Source organism: Grammomys surdaster, unplaced genomic scaffold, assembly GCF_004785775.1.
Source record: "Grammomys surdaster isolate TR1022 unplaced genomic scaffold, NIH_TR_1.0 126091, whole genome shotgun sequence".
NCBI classification, from domain to species: Eukaryota; Metazoa; Chordata; class Mammalia; order Rodentia; family Muridae; genus Grammomys; species Grammomys surdaster.
The window spans coordinates 6,256,403-6,275,486 of record NW_021620899.1 but is presented as its reverse complement, the minus strand read 5'-3'; positions in this window follow the sequence as shown (position 1 = coordinate 6,275,486).

Below are 19,084 nucleotides of genomic sequence, written 5' to 3'. Positions count from 1 at the left end.
GCTTTTCAGGTGTGATGGGGTGTTCAGGGCTTGCTATATTGGGAGAATTGGGCACTGATGATGCCAAGAAACTTTGGTTTCCGTTGCTTATGTTCTTGCGCTTGCCTTTCGCCATCTGGTTAACTCTAGTGGTACCTGCCCTCACTGTGTAAAACTGGAGTCTGTATTTCCAGTTATCTTGCTTATTGCAGAGCTCCTCAGAGTCCAGAGGTCTCTGTGGTCTTATGCTCCTAATCTCCTGGGTGGAATAACTCCTGGGACTCAGGCCACCTCTTGGATCTGGAAATCCTTCTGCTCTGAGTGCAGTGGGTCCTTGATGACTCAGGATTCAGTTTCAGCTGCTCTGAGTGCAGTGGCTCCAGCTGCTCTGAGTGCAGTGGCTCCTGGATGACTCAGGATTCAGTTTCTCAACAGGACAGGAGCAGACCGACTCTGTGTCACCTGCTCTGAGTGCAGTGGCTCCTGGATGACTCAGGATTCAGTTTCTCCACAGGACAGGAGCAGACCAACTCTGTGTCTGATCCAGCCCAGAGGACCAGGCAGGGGCAGAAGGGAAGTGGAATTCCGGAGGGGCGGGGTTTGGGTAGCTGCTGTGCCCTGGATGTCCCTGGCTCCCCGATCTATCTCTGGGGTTTAGGGAGTGAGATGGAGTTCTTACCAGCTGCTCTGAGTGCAGTGGCTCCTGGATGACTCAGGATTCAGTTTCTCCACAGGACGGGAGCAGACCGACTCTGTGTCTGCTCCAGCCCGGAGGAGCAGGCAGGGGCAGAAGGAAGCACATCTTCTTATGTCCTCTCTCTTTCTCCTTCCAGACCCCTTCTCGCCATACCCATACTAACTTAAGTTCTCTTCTTCTTCTTTCTCCTTTTCCCCTTCCTCTACTACTTTAATAACCTACTAAGGTATTGTGTCATATGTGCATGGGTGTCCCATGAATCACTTAAGCATGGAAATCTCATAGATATCCGACTCTTGAAAAACCCTCAGTATTGCTGCTCCAGCAGTCATGAATTGCCAATCCCACTTTAGTTATGTTTAGGGTGTAATGAGCCCCTCTTATATCCCCACTGGAATGACTTGCTTGATCTTACTGTATAGTGTTTGTAGAGAAAAGCACAGATAGTCTATGTTTATGGGTGCAATAACCCTTCCACATCTTTTGTTTCTCTTATTTTTCTATTTATGGCTCTTCCTTCTCCCCATCCTCTTGGTCCTCCTCCTCTTCCTCCTCCTCTTCCTCCTCCTCTTCCTCCTCTTCCTCCTCTTCTTCTTTCTTCCTTCTTCCTCCTTCCTTTTTTCCTTCCTTCCTTCTACATTCTTCTTTCTTCCTCCTTCCATCTTTTCTCCCTTCTTCCTCCTTCCTTGTTCTCCTTTTTCTTCTTCCCCTTCCTCCCCTTCCCCTTCTTCTCCTCCTCTCCCCTCCCCCTTCTCTTTTCCTTCTCCTTCTTATTTTTCTTCTACTCCTTCTTCTCTCCTCCTTCTCCTCCTCCTCCTCCTCCTCCTCTTCCTTCTTTTCCTTCTTCTTCTTCTTCTTCTTCTTTTTCTTCCACAGTGTTTGCTGTATAGTCGTGGCTGTCCTGAAACTCCATTTTCTCATCTATGATATCCTAGAAAGTGGTAAAATGTGACATTGATGTCATATTTAGGGTTAAGCACCCCACCATCACTTATTCTCTGCATATTGATCAGTTGTTTCTATACTCTTAATTAGTATTTGATATAAAAGTCATCTCCTTTGATTTGAGGTGAGAGTTTCACTAGTGTATAGGTATAAGGATAAACATCTACAAAGCAGTTTGGAACTATGACGTTTTGCTAAAATAGGAGTAGGAGGTTCTTCCCTAGGGTCCCCTATTGGTCCAGTCATGGGTCCTTAGTATGTGTTCTCTCCTTCCAGATTAGTAAAGTCTTGATTTTTCCATGTTCTATGATCTCTAGTTAAGTCTGATGAAGAGGATTTTAAACAAGCAGAGCAAGTTAAGAGAGGAAAAATATAAAATATATGGTTGGAGTATTAAAGGTACACCAAGAAGCTAAATGGAGCTGAATCCTGTGTTCAAGGATATTAAATTGAATTAAGGGAGTAGTGACTTTGATACAAGGTCCTACCCAGCTGAGTTTAGATGCAGGAATGATGGTACATACTTTTAATCCCAGGAGATAAACCCAAGCAGATTTCTGAGTTCAAGGCCAGTCTAGAGCACAGCAAGAAAAGTTAAAGTCCAGGCTTGGTGGACCATACCTTCCCAGTGCTTAGGCGATAGGCTTGCAGATTTCTGAGTTCAAAGTCAGTCTACAGAGAAAGTTCCAGATTAGTTAAGTTTAGGCCATGAAGGAGTTGGAAAACAGAAAGCAAGTGATAATGTCATAGAACAAGGGGGCCACATTCTAGCCCCAGCAAGCAGCAAAACTTGCAAGCTTAGGCCTCGTGACTCTGGATTTACAACCCAGTGAAACCCTAAGACAAGGCCCCTTCACTCAAGATCCACCTTCTTTCTGGCCCACTTCTTCACCTGGGACAGATCAGCAGCCTGGGCAATACCAACCCAAGTGCTAGAGCCTATGAGCCTCTCAGGGGGGTCCAAGTTAACCAAAGACACAGGTGAAAATTTCCATCAAATATGCATGCCAGCTGGGACACCCACACTGATGCTGGGCAGCCACCTCCCCTAACTCCACCTCCCTTCTCTTCCAATTCCTGACCTGGGCCAGACCATGCATGATACCCACCCAATTGCCACAGACTGTGAGTCTCCCAGGAGGTCTACAGTAACAAGGGCCACTGGAGGCCTGCTCTTACTGCGGACTTCCTGGGAGGCTCACAGGCATTAGCATTTGGGTGGGTATCATGGCCAGGTAGGGAATTGGGAAGTGGAGTTCACGGGATAGAAGTTAGGTCCAGCATCAGCTGGGCTGTTGGTGTGCAAGCATCACCAACAGAATGCAAGAGATAGAACAGAGAATCGATGGCATAGAAGATACCAAGGAAAATATTGACACATTGGTCAAAAAAAAAAAACCAAAGTGTAAAAAGTTCCTAACCAAAAATAAGCAAGAAATTCAGGACACAATGAAAACATCAAACCTAAGAACAATAGGATGAATAACCCCAGCTCAAAGGGCCAGGAAAATATCTTCAACAAAATCATAGAAGAAAACTTCCCTAAAATAAAGAAAAATATGAGTAGAAGAAGCCTTTAGAACACCAAATAAATTGGAACCAAAAAGAAAACCTTCTTATCACATAACAATCAAAAAACTAAATGCACAGAACAAAGAAAAATATTAAAAGCTGTAAGGGAAAAAAAACAAGATCATATAAGACAGACCTATCCGAATTACAGCAGACTTCTCAATAGCGACACTAAAAGCCAGATATGGACAAGATCTTGTGATCCAGACCCTAAAAGAACACAAATGCCAGCCCAGAATATTATACCAAGCAAAAATCTCAATCATCACAGATGAAGAAACCAAGATATTCCATGACAAAACCAAATTTAAACAATACTTTTCTATTAATCTGGCCCTACAGAGGATAATGGAATGAAATCTCCAACACAAGGAGGGTAATTTTACTGGCTTATTTTGTGTCAACTTGACACAAGCTGGAGTTATCGCAGAGAAAGAAGCTTCAGTTGAGAAAATGCCTCCATGAGATCCAGCTATAAGGTATTTTCTCAATTAGTGATCAAGGGGGGAGGGCCCCTTGTGGGTGGTAGTCTTGGGTTCTATAAGAAAGCAAGCTGAGCAAGCCAGAGGAAGCAAGCCAGTAAGTAACATCTCTCCATGGCCTCTGCACCAGCTCTTGCCTCTGACCTGCTTGAGCTCCCGTCCTGACTTCCTTTGGTGATCAACAGCAGTGTGGAAAGTGTAAGCTGAATAAACCCTTTTCTCCCCAACTTGCTTCTTGATCATGATATTTGTGCAGGAAAAGAAACACTGACTAAGACAGTAACTAAACTCAAAAAAACACAAGAAACTAAACAGTTTACTATAAATACAAACGATAATATTACAGACATAATACCACCTTCAGCAACAAAAATAAGAGGAAGTAACAATCATTAGTCTTTACAATCTCTCAACAACAATGAACTCAATTCTCCAATAAAAAGACACAGGATAAGAAACTAGATATTTAAACAGGATCCAGCATTTTGCTGCATATAAGAAACACACCTCTGTGACAAAGACAGACACTGCCTCAGATTAAATGGCTGGAAAAATGTTTTCCAAGAAAATGGTCCCAATAAAGAAGCTGGAGTTGCCATTCTAATATCCAATAAAATATGCTTACAACTAAAAGTTGTCAAATGATTTGGAAAAGGATACTTCATATTCATCAAAGGAAAAATCCACCAAGAGGAAGTCTCGGTCCTGAACATACATGCCCCAAATGTAAAGACACTCACATTCATAAAAGAAACATTATTGAAGCTCAAAACATACATTGTACCTCACAAAGTAATAGTGGCAGACTTCAACACTCCACCCTCACAAATGGACAGGTCACTGAAACAGAGAGTAAACAGATATACAGTGAAAGTAATAGAAGTTATAAACCAACGGAACTTAACAGATATCTATAAAACCGTTCACCTGAAAACAAGACAATATACCTTCTTCTCAGTACCTCATAGAACCTTCTCCCAAATGGACAATATAATCAGACATAAAAACAGACCTCAACAGATATAAGAAGATTGGAATAATCTCAAGCACTCTATCAGATCACCAATGACTAAGGCTAGATTTCAATAAAAATAAAAAACAACAAAAAGCCCACATACTCATGGAAAACTGACCAACTTTCTGCTCAGTCATAACTTAGTCAGGAAAGAAATAAAGATATAAATAAAAAATTTATGGAATTCAACATAAAGGAAGACAAATCATACCCAAAATGAGGGGACACAATGAAAGATGAATTAAGAGGAAAATCCATAACACTAAGTGCTGTCATAAAGAAATTGGAGTGATTTCATACAAACATCTGAATAGGACACCTAAAAAGTATAAACAGAGAGAAGCAAACATACCTAAGAGGAGTAGACATCAGGAAATAGTCAACTCAAGGCTGAAATCAAGCAATTAGAAACAAAGAAAAGCATACAAAGAATCAACAAAACCTAGAGCTGGTTATTTGAGCAAAATCAACAAGATAGATAAATTTTTAGCCAAACAAACTAAAGGGTACAGAGACAGTATCCAAATTAACAAAATTAGAAATGAAAAGGGAGACATAACAGCAGAACTTGAGGAATTTCAAAAAAACATCAGAACCTACTACAAAAGCCTATATGCTACAAAATTAGAAAATCTAGACGAAGTGGATGATTTTCTAGTCAAATACCAGGTTACAGAGTTAAATTAGGACCAAATAAATTATCTAAACTGTCTCATAAACCCTAAGGAAATAGACATTTTCATCAAAAACCTCCCAAACAAAAAAACCCCAGAGACAGATGGTTTTAGTGTAGAACTCTGCCAGACCTTCAAATAAGAGCTAATACCAATATTCCTCAGACTATTCCATGAAATAGCAACAGAAGGAATACTACATAATTCATTCTATGAAGCCACAGTTACTCTGATTTTTAAACCACATGAAGACCTAAAAAAGAATGACCAATTTTGCTTATGAATATCAATGCAAAAATACTCAATAAAAAAATCCAAGAACACATCAAAACCATCATTTACCAGGATCAAGTAAGCTTCATCCCAGGAATGTAGAGATGGTTCAATATACAAAAATCTGTCAATGTAGTGCACTATATAAATCAACTCAACAAAGAAAACCACATTATCATCTCATTAGATGCTGAAAAAGCACCCCTTCATGTTAAAAGTACTGGAGAAATCAGAAATTTATGTCACATATGTAAACATAATAAAAGCAATATATAGCAAACCAACAGCCAACATCAAATGAAATGGAGAGAAATTAGAAGCAATCTCACTAAAATCTGGAACACAACAAGGTTGCTCAGTCTCTCCTTATCTATTCAGTATAATACACGAAGTTCTAGCTATAGCAATTAGACCGCAAAAGGGTATCAAGGGGTTACAAATTGGAAAGGAAGAAGTCAAAGTATCACTACTTGCAGATGATATGATAGTATACATAAGCAACTCCAAAAATTCTACCAGAGAACTACTACAGCTGATAAACAACTCCAGCAAAGTGGCAGGATGTAAAATTAACTTATACAAATGAGTAATCTTATTTTATATAAATGATAAACAGACTGAGAAAGAAATTAGGGAAACAACACCCTTCACTATAGCCACAAATAGTTTAAAATATCTTGGTATAACACTTACTAAGCATGGGAAAGAACTGTATGACAAAACTTCAAATCTCTGAAAACAAAAAAATTGAAGAAGACTTCAGAAGATGAAAAGATCTCCCCTGCTTGTGTATTGGTAAGTTTAACATAGTGAAAATGGCCTTCTAACTAAAAGCAATCTACATATTCAATGCAATCCCCATCAAAATTCCAACACAATTCTTCACAGACATGGAGAGAGTGAATGTTAACTTTTTATGGGAATACAAAAATCCTAGGATAGCCAAACAATTCTCAACTATAAAGGAACTCCTGAGGGAATCACCATCCCTGACCTCAAGCTGTACCACAAAGCAATAGTGAAAAAACTGCATGGTATTGGTACAGAGACAGACAGGTCGATCTATGGAATAGAATTCAAATAATTCAAAAAGTTAAACTTTAAAACACAATTACCCAATTTAAAAATGGGTTATGACATAAACAGAGAATTCACAGTAGAACAATCTCAAGTAGCCAAGAAGCACTTGAAATGTTCCATGTTCTTAGCCATCAGAGAAATGCAAATCAAAACAACCCTGAGATTCCACCTCATATCAATCAGAATGGCTAAGATCAAAAACTCAAGTGACAGGACATGCTGGAGAAGATGTGGAGAAAGAATAACAGTCCTTCATTGCTGGTGGGATTGCAAACTGGTACAACTACTCTAGAAATCAATCTTGCAGTCCTACAGAAAATTGGAAAACCTAGCTATACCACTTTGGGCATACATACAAAAGACACCATATCACAAGGATATGTGCTCTTCCATGTTCAGAGCAGCCTTATTTGTCATAGCTAGAGGCTGGAAACAACCCAGATGTCCCTCAGTCAAAGAATAGTTAAAGAAAGTGTGATTTGTTTACACAATGTTTACATCATGCATTGTGCAGGCAAATGAATAGAACTAGAAAACATCATCCTTAGTGAGGTAACTCATACCCCCAAAAAATATGCCAGGTATGTACTCACTAATAAGTAGTTATTAGCCAAAATATACAGATTACCTAGAATATAACTTACAGACTGCAAGAAATATAACAAGCAGAAATGCCTAAGTGAGGGGGCTTCAATCCCACATAGAAGGGGGGATGAAATAATCTTGGAAGGTAGAAGGAGGGAGGCTCCTGGGTGGGAGAGGGGAAGGGAAAGGGAAAAGGGGAACAGAACAGAACAGGAGAGAATGAAGAGAAATAAGCAGTCTCAGAGAGTAGGAAATGGGTGTATTTCCTAGAAAGTACCAGAGACCCATGTGGTAAGACACACTCAGGACTCACTGGGATAACCTTAGCCAAAATGCCCAACTCTGGGGAAAAAGAACTCCAAGAGTCTACCTCCAATAGATAGATAAGGCCTTAAGTGTAGGGACAATGTTACTAACTCAAGTCAAAACTCCTGACTCAGAATTGTTTCTGTCAAAAAGAACTACAGGGACAAAAATAAAGACTAAAAGAAAGGCAGTCCAATGACCAGCCTAACTGGGGATCTTTCTCATGGGGGAACACCAAGGCCTGACACTACTATGTGATGATGTGGTTACTGATGGAAGGCTGGTGTGGCTGTCCTCTGAGAGGCCCTACCAGCAGCTGGCTAAGACAGAAGCAGATACTTGTAGCCAACCACTGGACTGAAGTCAAAGAGATCCTATGATTGAATCAGGGGAAGGATTGGAGAAGCTGAAAGGGAGAATGAACCCATAGAAAGTCCAGCAGTCTTAACTAACTCAGACTCCAGGGAGCTTTCAGAGACTGAGCCACCAACCAGGAGCATACATGGGCTGGTCCGAAGTCCCTGGCACATATGTAGCAGAAGTCTGCCTGATCTGAGCTCAGTAGGATAAGATGTGCCTAATTCTGGAGAGATTTGAAGCTCCCGGGAAAGAGGGGCCCTGGGGTTGGGGTTGGGGGGGTGGTGGGGGTGGGGGCCCATCCTCTCAGAGATGAGGGGGAGGAGGGATGGAATGAGCAACTGTGGGAGGGGGAATGAAGGAGGAGGCAATGACTAGAATATAGATAAATAAAATAATTTAAAACAAAAAATAAAGAAAAACACAAACCAGAAACCACCTATGTCCCCATGACACTAAAGTCACTCCTCTGCACGTATTATTTTTTTGGGGGGTGTGTAGTTTTTCATAATCTAGAGTGACACAAGGATGAACTAGAGCATAACATGCCACATTTCCCTGCTACTTTGATTAGTGAAATTCAATAATTAACATTAGGTAATGCTCATCAATGACCTACAAGTGTAATTGATAATTGAGGCACTTGTGGTTCAAAGTTTAAGCTCATTCATTTTACAGTGCTGTAGAATGTTCTCCATTAAACCATCAATATTTTATTAATAATTTTGACAAAGCGGATTAAATACAGGAGTGTTTTAGTTAGAGTTTTATTACTCTGATGAGACACCAAAACCAGAGCAACTCTTATGAAGAAAAACATTTAACTGAGGGTGGTTTAGATTTATTGATTTAGTCCATTATTATCCTGATGGGAAGCATGGCAGTATTCAGGCAGATATGGTGCTGGAGAAATAGCTGAGAGCTCTACATCAGGATTGGCAGCAGGAAAAAAGAGTGACACTGGACCTACCTTGACCATCTGAAATCCTAAAGCCACCCCGAGTGACACACTTCATTCTACAAGGCCACACATACACCAGGAAGGCCACACCTATTAATTGTGGCACTCTCTATGAGGGTCATCTCTTTCAAACAACTATTCAGGAGTTTGTCTTATTACAAAAATCTGAGGACTGCCTGTTGCAAGATTTACTGACAATTTTATCACTTGCACCATGTCATTGTTTTGAGTTAGTTAATGAATTTTGAATTAGTCATTTCCTTTCTACCTCATATTCCACTTGCAGTCCATCAGATATGTCTTAAACTAATCGCTATGTACATCCAGATCAGATTAGATTGTTTGTCTTATTAACATACTGGATTATCATCGAATTTCCAGTATGAAAGTTAATTTATCAAGTTTTTCTGAGGTCAGAGTTTTAGATGGGAAGGAACTAAGTGAAGAGTTGTGACACTCAAATCTATATTCAGAAAACATACATTTCAGAAGTTGGTCATTTTTAGTGTTTCTGCACAGCAATGAATGAGTGTGGCATCAACATTTATCTTTGGTTTTCGTCAATAGGATTACTATGACTGGTTCATAACCCTCGAAATGCTCCCTTCAGTATTACCAAAGGTGATAGAAACTGGTCCCTGTATTAGATCAATATGCCTTTATTTTACAAATTAAGGCTGTTATAAAGAGAAATTTCTATTCAAAAGCAATAAAGGAAAGGTCAAATTTATACTCTTCCTTATTTGAACATAGTTTAATCTTCATGTAGATATAAAAAGAACGAGAAAATAGCAATGTGGATCACACCAGAGAGAACAATTTGGACACAAAATGCTTATTTAGTAAAGACATTGTTTAATATTCAGAATCCTTTTTAGAGTCGATTGATTTCTAAATTTCAAACTCAGAAGAAAATATCCATCCTCTTACATTACATGCAGTTTATTGGCTCCACAAATGGAATTGAAAATGATTGCAAAAGGTTCATAAACTTTAATAGATGACAAGCTGGGTTAGCTACTTAGTGTTAGAAACAAGTAGGAGAATCAGTTTCCAGGATCTTAGTCAAGTGTTCTGTTATAAAAAATTCTCCTTTGACTTCAAAACCATCCTTCACATAAACCTTCCCTACTTGTTTAATGCAATATTCTGAATTCCCCTTCAACTGTGTTTCCTAGTCGTTATAATCTGCTGTCAACAATTACACTTAACTTTAAAACCTCATGATGCAGTGTACATTCTTATTGCTTTATTAAATACTTTATAAATACTGATTATTAGTATACATTTAATGTATTTCATTTTCTTAATCTAAATAACATCCTATTTTTTCCTGATTCTAAGTTTCTGTCACATTGCCTTTTAAGATCCTGAAATCATTAAAGGGACATCATTATGAAAGCTTTGAAAGTGCAAATTCATGCAGTTCTGTCTTTTCAAAGTATGTATAAGATAATGAGCAAACCAGAACATAATGTTTACAACAATTTTAGATATATTATATGTCACACAATCACCAGCTCATTTGAAGTTTCTTTTAAATTTTGCTAGTTTCTATTGGCAACTATGTGGCGTGGATTCATTTCAGTCATATCTCACAACATTGCACCAAATTTTTTAGTTGCTCCGTATTTTTTGCTTTATTGCTTTTGTGCATATTCTGTCTAAGAAAACATTTCTTTTACTCTGCACATATTGAGTGTCACTGTTTATTGCATTTTGGGCTTTGTAGAAAACAGTCTGTGATTAACAACTGTGATGACTGTCTCTCTACTTAGCCTCTTATGATCTATTGGCTCAATGAGGAGCATGCTAATTTGTACAGCTGGTAATACTGCTGTAGCTATGTTTTTCCTTGCATGTGTTAGGATATCTTAAGTGGTTTAATCTCTGTGATTAGACTGTAAATTTTAAATGGAAGAGTAACAATTTTATGTTAACTTCCATCCGTACTTTCAAGTAGTCTGCCTCTTGTTACTTGTTTTAAGTCCTAAAAGATGTTTAACATTTTGATAAAAAATATACTTAGACATTTCTCACTGTGTTTCACTGTATCTTTTCACTTGGATACGACATCAATGTCAGTTCCATTTATGAGATAACAGAAAGCTTAGGCTAGAAGGTAAGCATAAAGATGAATTAAAGATGAACTAAAATTGACTGTAAAATATGAATGAATGAATGAATGAATAAATAAATATAAAAGAGATATGATTCTATTCCTGATATGTAAAAGTAACATTTATTTGCCAGAAATAATTGTTGTCTCAGAGACTTACTACTGACTAAAATCTGTCTGGTTGGTTTAACTCACCTGTTCTGGCTCAACATCCTCTCCAAACTGACTGATTCAATCTAGCTTTTCTTGGCTTCTGACTGAATTGTTCCATTTAACTTCAAATTACTGTGGCAATTTGTTTTAATCCGTTGAATCTCTTTTATTCTCTGGCTTCAAGTGTTTCTGCTGACCTACAAGTACGTAGCAGATTGTAGCCATCACCTAACTTCTTATATTGCCAATACCTGTAGCATTACTCTGGGCTTCAAGAAAAGTACCAGTTTTAGGGGCTTCCTGTGAAAAATATCATACCATACTAAAATAGATGAGAATAAGACAGGAAGAGTCTTGGTTTATCAAACTTTGATCTCTTTCATTTGTCTTAAATTAATATCTGCTGAATTCTGATTAGACAATTAGAAAGTGACAGGGCTTATTTAATAGTTCTTATTGTCCAATTTTTATTTACTGGCAGAAAAGAGAGAAGAAATTAAAAGTAAAAACAAAAATAGAAAAAAGCACCCTACTGTTGTGTACAGTTAGAAACTGGGAACACTATGAAAGTGTTTGAGTTCATTATTAATTGTTACAAATACAAATTGATGACTGTAAGTAAGTACACAAAAATGTTAACACTACAAGGACAGGAACAGAATTAAACGATTGGAAGACTTCCAATTGTGAAGTTCAGAATATGGACATTAAATTATGGAGGGCTCTGGGGATAAGGATAGGTTGTACTGGGCAATGCCACAAGTATGAAGCTTAAGGACAGTATGCAGACTGAAAGAAGACAAACAGAAGAGTACATTTTATCACTTTTTAATGATCAATATTCATAATGCAGATATCTGCAGGCAGAAAGATTAGGAGTTGACCGAGGCTTAGGAGGGAAGAGAAGGTGAGATAACTGTGTATAGGTACAGATCTTTCCTTTGATATAATGAGATGTTTTGAAGCTGAAGAGAGGTTGTACAACACAGTGGGTGTACTAGATTCAAGGAAGTTAGATAAACCCTGTGAAATGGTTAATGTTAAGCTAATATTATAAATTTTAACCTCAGCTTGATCTATTTTAGGATGCCTGAATTTCCTCCTCCTCCTCCTCCTCAACCTCCTCATCCTCATTCTCCTTCCCCTCTTCCTCATTTTACTTGCCCAAGAATACAAATTTTCTGTTTGCCTACATTTAAATCATGTCTCTTTTTATTGTGTGACTGCAATTACATTAAGTATTCATCCAGGAGGCTTCTTTACTTGACAATATGATAGAGGGCTTTATGAAGAAAACAGAGAAAAAAATAATTTCCAACAACAATGAGTTTAGTGATAGATACCGGACAATGGTTATGCAAAACACCTCTAAATATCTCAGTAAGAAGCAAGCAAGCAAACATTCAAATTGTGAATAAAACTACCAAGTTCTATTAAAACACAGATAGATGCAAGAAAATTTAATGTTAATTAACACCATATTTTAGACAGCAAACCTTTAAAAGTAGTAAAACATAATATGGTATGATATGATATAATTAAAAACCAACATATCAAAATTGACAAAAAGAGCAGAAGATAATGAGCAATAGGGAAGGTACAAGATAAACTATGAATGTTTAAAGTAATATACATGCTGCTTTGTATGTACAAAAAAATGCATTAGAAACTCGACAGTTAAATTAAATTCTACATCATTTAAATTTTTTTCAAGGATGATTTTTTTATTGGATGTTTTATTTACATTTCATATGTTATCCCCTTACCCCATCCCCCACCCATACAGGAACCCCCTATCCCTTCACCCCTCCTCCTGCTTCTCTGTCAATGTACCCCAACCTACCCACCCCACTCCCACCCCCCATCCTCAAATTCCCAACCCCTGGGGCATCCAGCCTTCATGAGACCAAGGATCTCTCCTCCCACCTATGCCCAGCAGAGCCATCCACTCTTAGATATACAGCTGAAGCCATGGTTCCCTCCCTAAGTGCTCCCAGGCTGGTGGTTTAGACCCTGGGAGCTCTGGATGGTTGGTATTGTTGCTCTCCTCATGGGGCCTGCAAACCCTTTCAGCTCCTACAGTCTTCACTCTGACTCCTCCATTGGGAACCCCTGATCAGTTCAAAGGTTAGCAGTGAGCATCTGCCTCTGAATATGCCAGACTCTTGCAGACCTCTGAGGAGACATCTATATCAGGCTCTTATCAGCATGCACTTCCTGACTTCCACATCAGCGTCTACCTTTGCTGACTGCACATGGGATGGATACTCAGGTGGAAAGGTCTTCAAATGGCCCCTCCTTCAGTTTCTGTCCCTCACTTTGTGTCCATATTTGCTCCCTTGAGTATTTTGTTGCTCCTTCTAAGAAGGACCGAATCACCCCCACTTGGTCTTCATTCTTTATGGACTTCATGTGGCCTGTGAGTTGCATCTTGGGCATTTTAAGGTTCTGGGCTAATATCCAATAATCAGTGAGTGAATACCATGTGTGTTCTTTTGTGATTGGCTTACCTCACTCAGTATGATAATTTCTAGTTCCATCCATTTACCTAGGAACCTCTCAAATTCATTGTTTTTAATAGCTGAGTAATACTCCATTGTGTAAATATACCACATTTTTTTAATCCATTCCTCAGTTGAAGGACATCTGGGTTCTTTCCAGCTCCTGGTTATTATAAATAAGGCTGCTATGAACATAGTTGAGCATATGTCCTTATTATATGTTCGAGCACCTTCTGGGTATATGCCTAGGAGTGGTATAGCTGGATCCTCGGGTAATGCTATGTCCAATTTTCTGAGGAACCGCCACACTGATTTCCAAAGTGGTTGCACCATCTTGCAGTCCCACCAACAATGGAGGAGTGTTCCTCTTTCTCCACACCCTCGCCAGCATCTACTATCACCTGAGTTTTTAATCTTAGCCATTCTGACTGGTGTGAGATGGAATCTCAGGGTTGTTTTGATTTGCATTTCCCTGACGACTAAGGATGCCGAGCATTTCTTTAGGTGCTTCTCGGCCATTCGAGTTTCTTCTGTTGAAAATTCTTTGTTAAGCTCTATACCCCATTTTTTAATAGGGTAATTTGGTTGCCTGGAGTCTAATTTCTTGAGTTCTTTGTATATATTGGATATTAGCCCTCTATCAGATGAAGGATTGGTAAAGATCTTTTCCCAATTTGTTGGTTGTCGTTTTGTCCTATTGACAGTGTCCTTTGCCTTACAGAAACTTTGCAATTTTATGAAGTCCCATTTGTCAATTCTCGATCTTAGAGCATATGCCATTGGAGTTCTGTTCAGGAACTTTTCCCCTGTGCCCAAGTATTCGAGGCTTTTCCCCACCTTCTCTTCTATTAGATTCAGTGTATCTGGTTTTATGTGGAGGTCCTTTATCCACTTAGATTTGAGCTTTGTACAAGGGGATAAGAATGGATCAATTTTCATTCTTCTACATGTTGTCCTCCAGTTGAACCAGCACCATTTGTTGAAAATGCTGTCCTTTTTCCACTGGACAGTTTTAGCTCCTTTGTCAAAGATCAAGTGACCATAGGAGTGTGGGTTCATTTCTGGGTCTTCAATTCTATTCCATTGATCTTCCTGCCTGTCTCTGTACCAATACCAGGTAGTTTTTATCACTATTGCTCTGTAGTACAGCTTGAGGTCAGGGATGGTGATTCCTCCCGAAGTTCTTTTATTGTTGAGAATAGTTTTCGCTATCCTAGGTTTTTTGTTATTCCATATGAATTTGAGAATTTCCTTTTCTAACTCTGTGAAGAGTTGAGTTGGGATTTTAATGGGGATTGCATTGAATCTGTAGATTGCTTTTGGCAAGATGGCCATTTTTATTATATTAATCCTGCCAATCCATGAGCATGGGAGATCTTTCCATCTTCTGAGATCTTCTTCAATTTCTTTCTTCAGAGACTTGAAGTTCTTGTCATACAGGTCTTTCACTTGCTTGGTTAGATTCACATCAAGGTATTTTATATTATTTGCAACTATTGTGAAGGGTGTCATTTCCCTAATTTCTTTTTCAGTCTGTTTATCTTTCATGTAGAGGAAGGCTACTGATTTGTTTGAGTTGATTTTATAACCAGCCACTTTGCTGAAGTTGTTTATCAGGTTTAGGAGTTCTCTGGTGGAAGTTTGGGGGTCACTTAAGTATACTATCATATCATCTGCAAATAGCAATATTTTGACTTCTTCCTTTCCTATTTGTATCCCTTTGACTTCTTTTTGTTGTCTAATTGCTCTGGCTAAGACTTCCAGTACTATATTGAATAGGTAGGGGGAGAGTGGGCAGCCTTGTCTAGTCCCTGATCTTAGTGGGATTGCTTCAAGTTTCTCTCCATTTAGCTTGATGTTGGCTACTGGTTTGCTGTAAATTGCTTTTACTATGTTTAGGTAGGGGCCTTGAATTCCTGATCTTTCCAAGACTTTTATCATGAAGGGATGTTGAATTTTGTCAAATGCTTTCTCAGCATCTAGTGAGATGATCATGTGTTTTTTTTCTTTAAGTTTGTTTATATAGTGGATTACATTGATGGATTTCCGAATATTGAACCATCCCTGCATTCCTGGGATAAAACCTACTTGATCATGATGGATGATTGTTTTGATGTGGTCTTGGATTCGGTTTGCTAGAATTTTATTGAGTATTTTTGCATCGATGTTCATAAGGGAGATTGGTCTGAAGTTCTCTTTCTTTGTTGGGTCCTTGTGGGGTTTGGGAATGAGTGTAATTGTAGCTTCATAGAACGAATTGGGTAGAGTTCCTTCTGTCTCTATTTTGTGGAATAGTTTGAAGAGAATTGGTATTAGGTCTTCCTTGAAGGTCTGATAGAATTCAGCACTAAAACCATCTGGTCCTGGGCTTTTTTTGGTGGGGAGACTTTTAATGACTGCTGCTATTTCCTGAGGGGTTATGGGACTATTTAGATGGTTTATCTGCTCCTGGTTTAATTTTGGTACCTGGTATCTGTCTAGGAAATTGTCCATTTCATCCAGGTTTTCCAGTTTTGTTGAGTATAGACCTTTGTAGTAGGATCTGATGATTTTTTTAATTTCTTCCGTTTCTGTTATTATGTCTCCCTTTTCAGTTCTGATTTTATTAATTTGGATACTCTCTCTGTGCCCTCTGGTTAATCTGGCTAACGGTTTATCTATCTTGTTGATTTTCTCAAAGAACCAACTCCTGGTTTTATTGATATTTTGTATTGTTCTTTCAGTTTCTATTTGGTTGATTTCAGCCCTGAGTTTGATTATTTCCTGCCTTCTACTCCTCCTGGGTGTATTTGCTTCTTTTTGTTCTAGGGCTTTTAGTTGTGCAGTCAACTTGTTAGTGTGTGCTCTTTCCAGTTTCTTTTTGTAGGCACTTAGAGCTATGAGTTTTCCTCTTAGCACTGCCTTCATGGAGTCCCACAAGTTTTGGTATGATGTGTCCTCATTTTCATTGAAATCTAAAAAGTCTTTAATTTCTTTCTTTATTTCTTCCTTGACCAAGTCATCATTGAGTAGAGAGTTGTTCAGTTTCCATGTGCACATGGGTTTTCCATTGGTTTTGTCATTATTAAAGACCAGTCTTATTCCATGGTGATCTGATAAGAGGCAAGGGATTATTTCAATTTTTTTGTATCTGTAGAGGCTTGTTTTGTGACCAATTATATGGTCTATTTTGGAGAAGGTACCATGAGGTGCTGAGAAAAAGGTATATTCTTTTGTTTTAGGATGAAATGTTCTATAGATGTCTGTTAAGTCCATTTGGTTCATAACTTCTGTTAATTTCAAAGTGTCTCTGTTTAGTTTCTGTTTCCATGATCTGTCCATTGCTGACAATGGGGTGTTGAAATCCCCCACTATTATTGTGTGAGGTGTAATGTGTGTTTTGAGCTTTAGTAAGGTTTCTTTTATGTATGTAGGTGCCCTTGCATTTGGAGCATAGATGTTCAGAATTGAGAGTTCACCTTGGTAGATTTTTCCTTTGATGAGTATGAAGTGTCCTTCCTTATCTTTTTTGATTAATTTTGGATGAAAGTCGATTTTATTTGATATTAGAATGGCTACTCCAGCTTGTTTCTTGGGACCATTGGCTTGAAAAATTGTTTTCCACCCTTTTATTCTGAGGTAGTGTCTGTCTTTGTCACTGAGGTGCGTTTCTTGTATGCAGCAAAATTCTGGGTCTTGTTTGTGTATCCAGTCTGATAGTCTGCGTCTTTTTATTGGGGAATTGAGACCATTGATGTTAAGAGATATTAAGGAAAAATGATTGTTGCTTCCTGTTATTTTTGTTATTAGAGGTAAAGTTATGTTTGTATCTTTTTTGGGGGTTGTTGGAAGATTACTTACTTGCTTTTCCTAGGTTGTAGTTTCCCTCCTTGTGTTGGCATTTTCCATCAATTATCCTTTGAAGTGCTGGGTTTGTGGGAAGATATTGTGCAAATTTGGTTTTGTCATGGAATATCTTGGTTTCACCATCTATAGTGATTGAGAGTTTTGCTGGGTATAGTAATCTGGGCTGGCAATTGTGTTCTCTTAGTGTCTGTATGATGTCAGTCCAGGCTCTTCTGGCTTTTATAGTCTCTGGTGAGAAGTCTGGTGTAATTCTTATAGGTCTGCCTTTATATGTTACTTGACCTTTTTCCCTTACTGCTTTTAGTATTTTTTCTTTGTTTTGTGCATCTGATGTTTTGATTATTATGTGACGGGAGGTATTTCTTTTCTGGTCTAGTCTATTTGGTGTTCTGTAGGCTTCTTGTATGTTTATGGGCATCTTGTTCTTTAGGTTAGGGAAATTTTCCTCAATGATTTTGTTGAAGATATTTACTGGCCCTTTAAGTTGGGAATCTTCATTCTCATCTATACCTATTATCCTTAGGTTTGGTCTTCTCATTGTGTCCTGAATTTCCTGGATGTTTTGAGTTAGGAGTTTTTTGCTTTTTTCATTTTCTTTGACAATTGTGTCAATATTTTCCACCGTATCCTCTGCATTTGAGATTCTCTCTTCTATCTCTTGTATTCGGTTGGTGATGCTTGCGTCTGTGACTCCTGATCTCTTTCTTAGGTTTTCTATCTCCATGGTTGTCTCCCTTTGAACTTTCTTTATTGTTTCTATTTCTAGTTTCAGGTCCTGAATGTTTTTGTTTAATTCCTTCTTTGTGTTTTCTTCCATTTCTTTAAGGGATTTCTGTGATTCCTCTTTAAGGGCTTCTATCTGTTTACTTGTACTCTCCTGTATTTCTTTAAGGGAGTTACTTAATTCCTTCTTATAATCCTCTATCATCATCATGAGAAGTGATTTTAATTCTGAATCCTGCTTTTCAGGTGTGAAGGGGTGTTCAGGGCTTGCTATATTGGGAGAACTGGGCACTGATGATGCCAAGAAACTTTGGTTTCTGTTGCTTATGTTCTTGCGCTTGCCTTTCGCCATCTGGGTAACTCTAGTGGTACCTGCCCTCTCTGTGTAAGATTGGAATCTGTATTTCCAGTTATCTTGCTTATTGCAGAGCTCCTCGGAGTCCAGAGGTCTCTGTGGTCTTATGCCCCTAATCTCCCGGGTGGAAGAACTCCTGGGACTCAGGCCACCTCTTGGATCTGGTAATCCTTCTGTTCTGAGTGCAGTGGCTCCTCGGCTGCTCTGAGTGCAGTGGGTTCTCGATGACTCAGGATTCAGTTTCAGCTGCTCTGAGTGCAGTGGCTCCTAGATGACTCAGGATTCAGTTTCTCCACAGGACAGGAGCAGACCAACTCTGTGTCAGCTGCTCTGAGTGCAGTGGCTCCAGCTGCTCTGAGTGCAGTGGGTCCCTGATGACTCAGAATTCAGTTTCAGCTGCTCTGATTGCAGTGGCTCCTGGATGACTCAGGATTCAGTTTCTCCACAGGACAGGAGCAGAC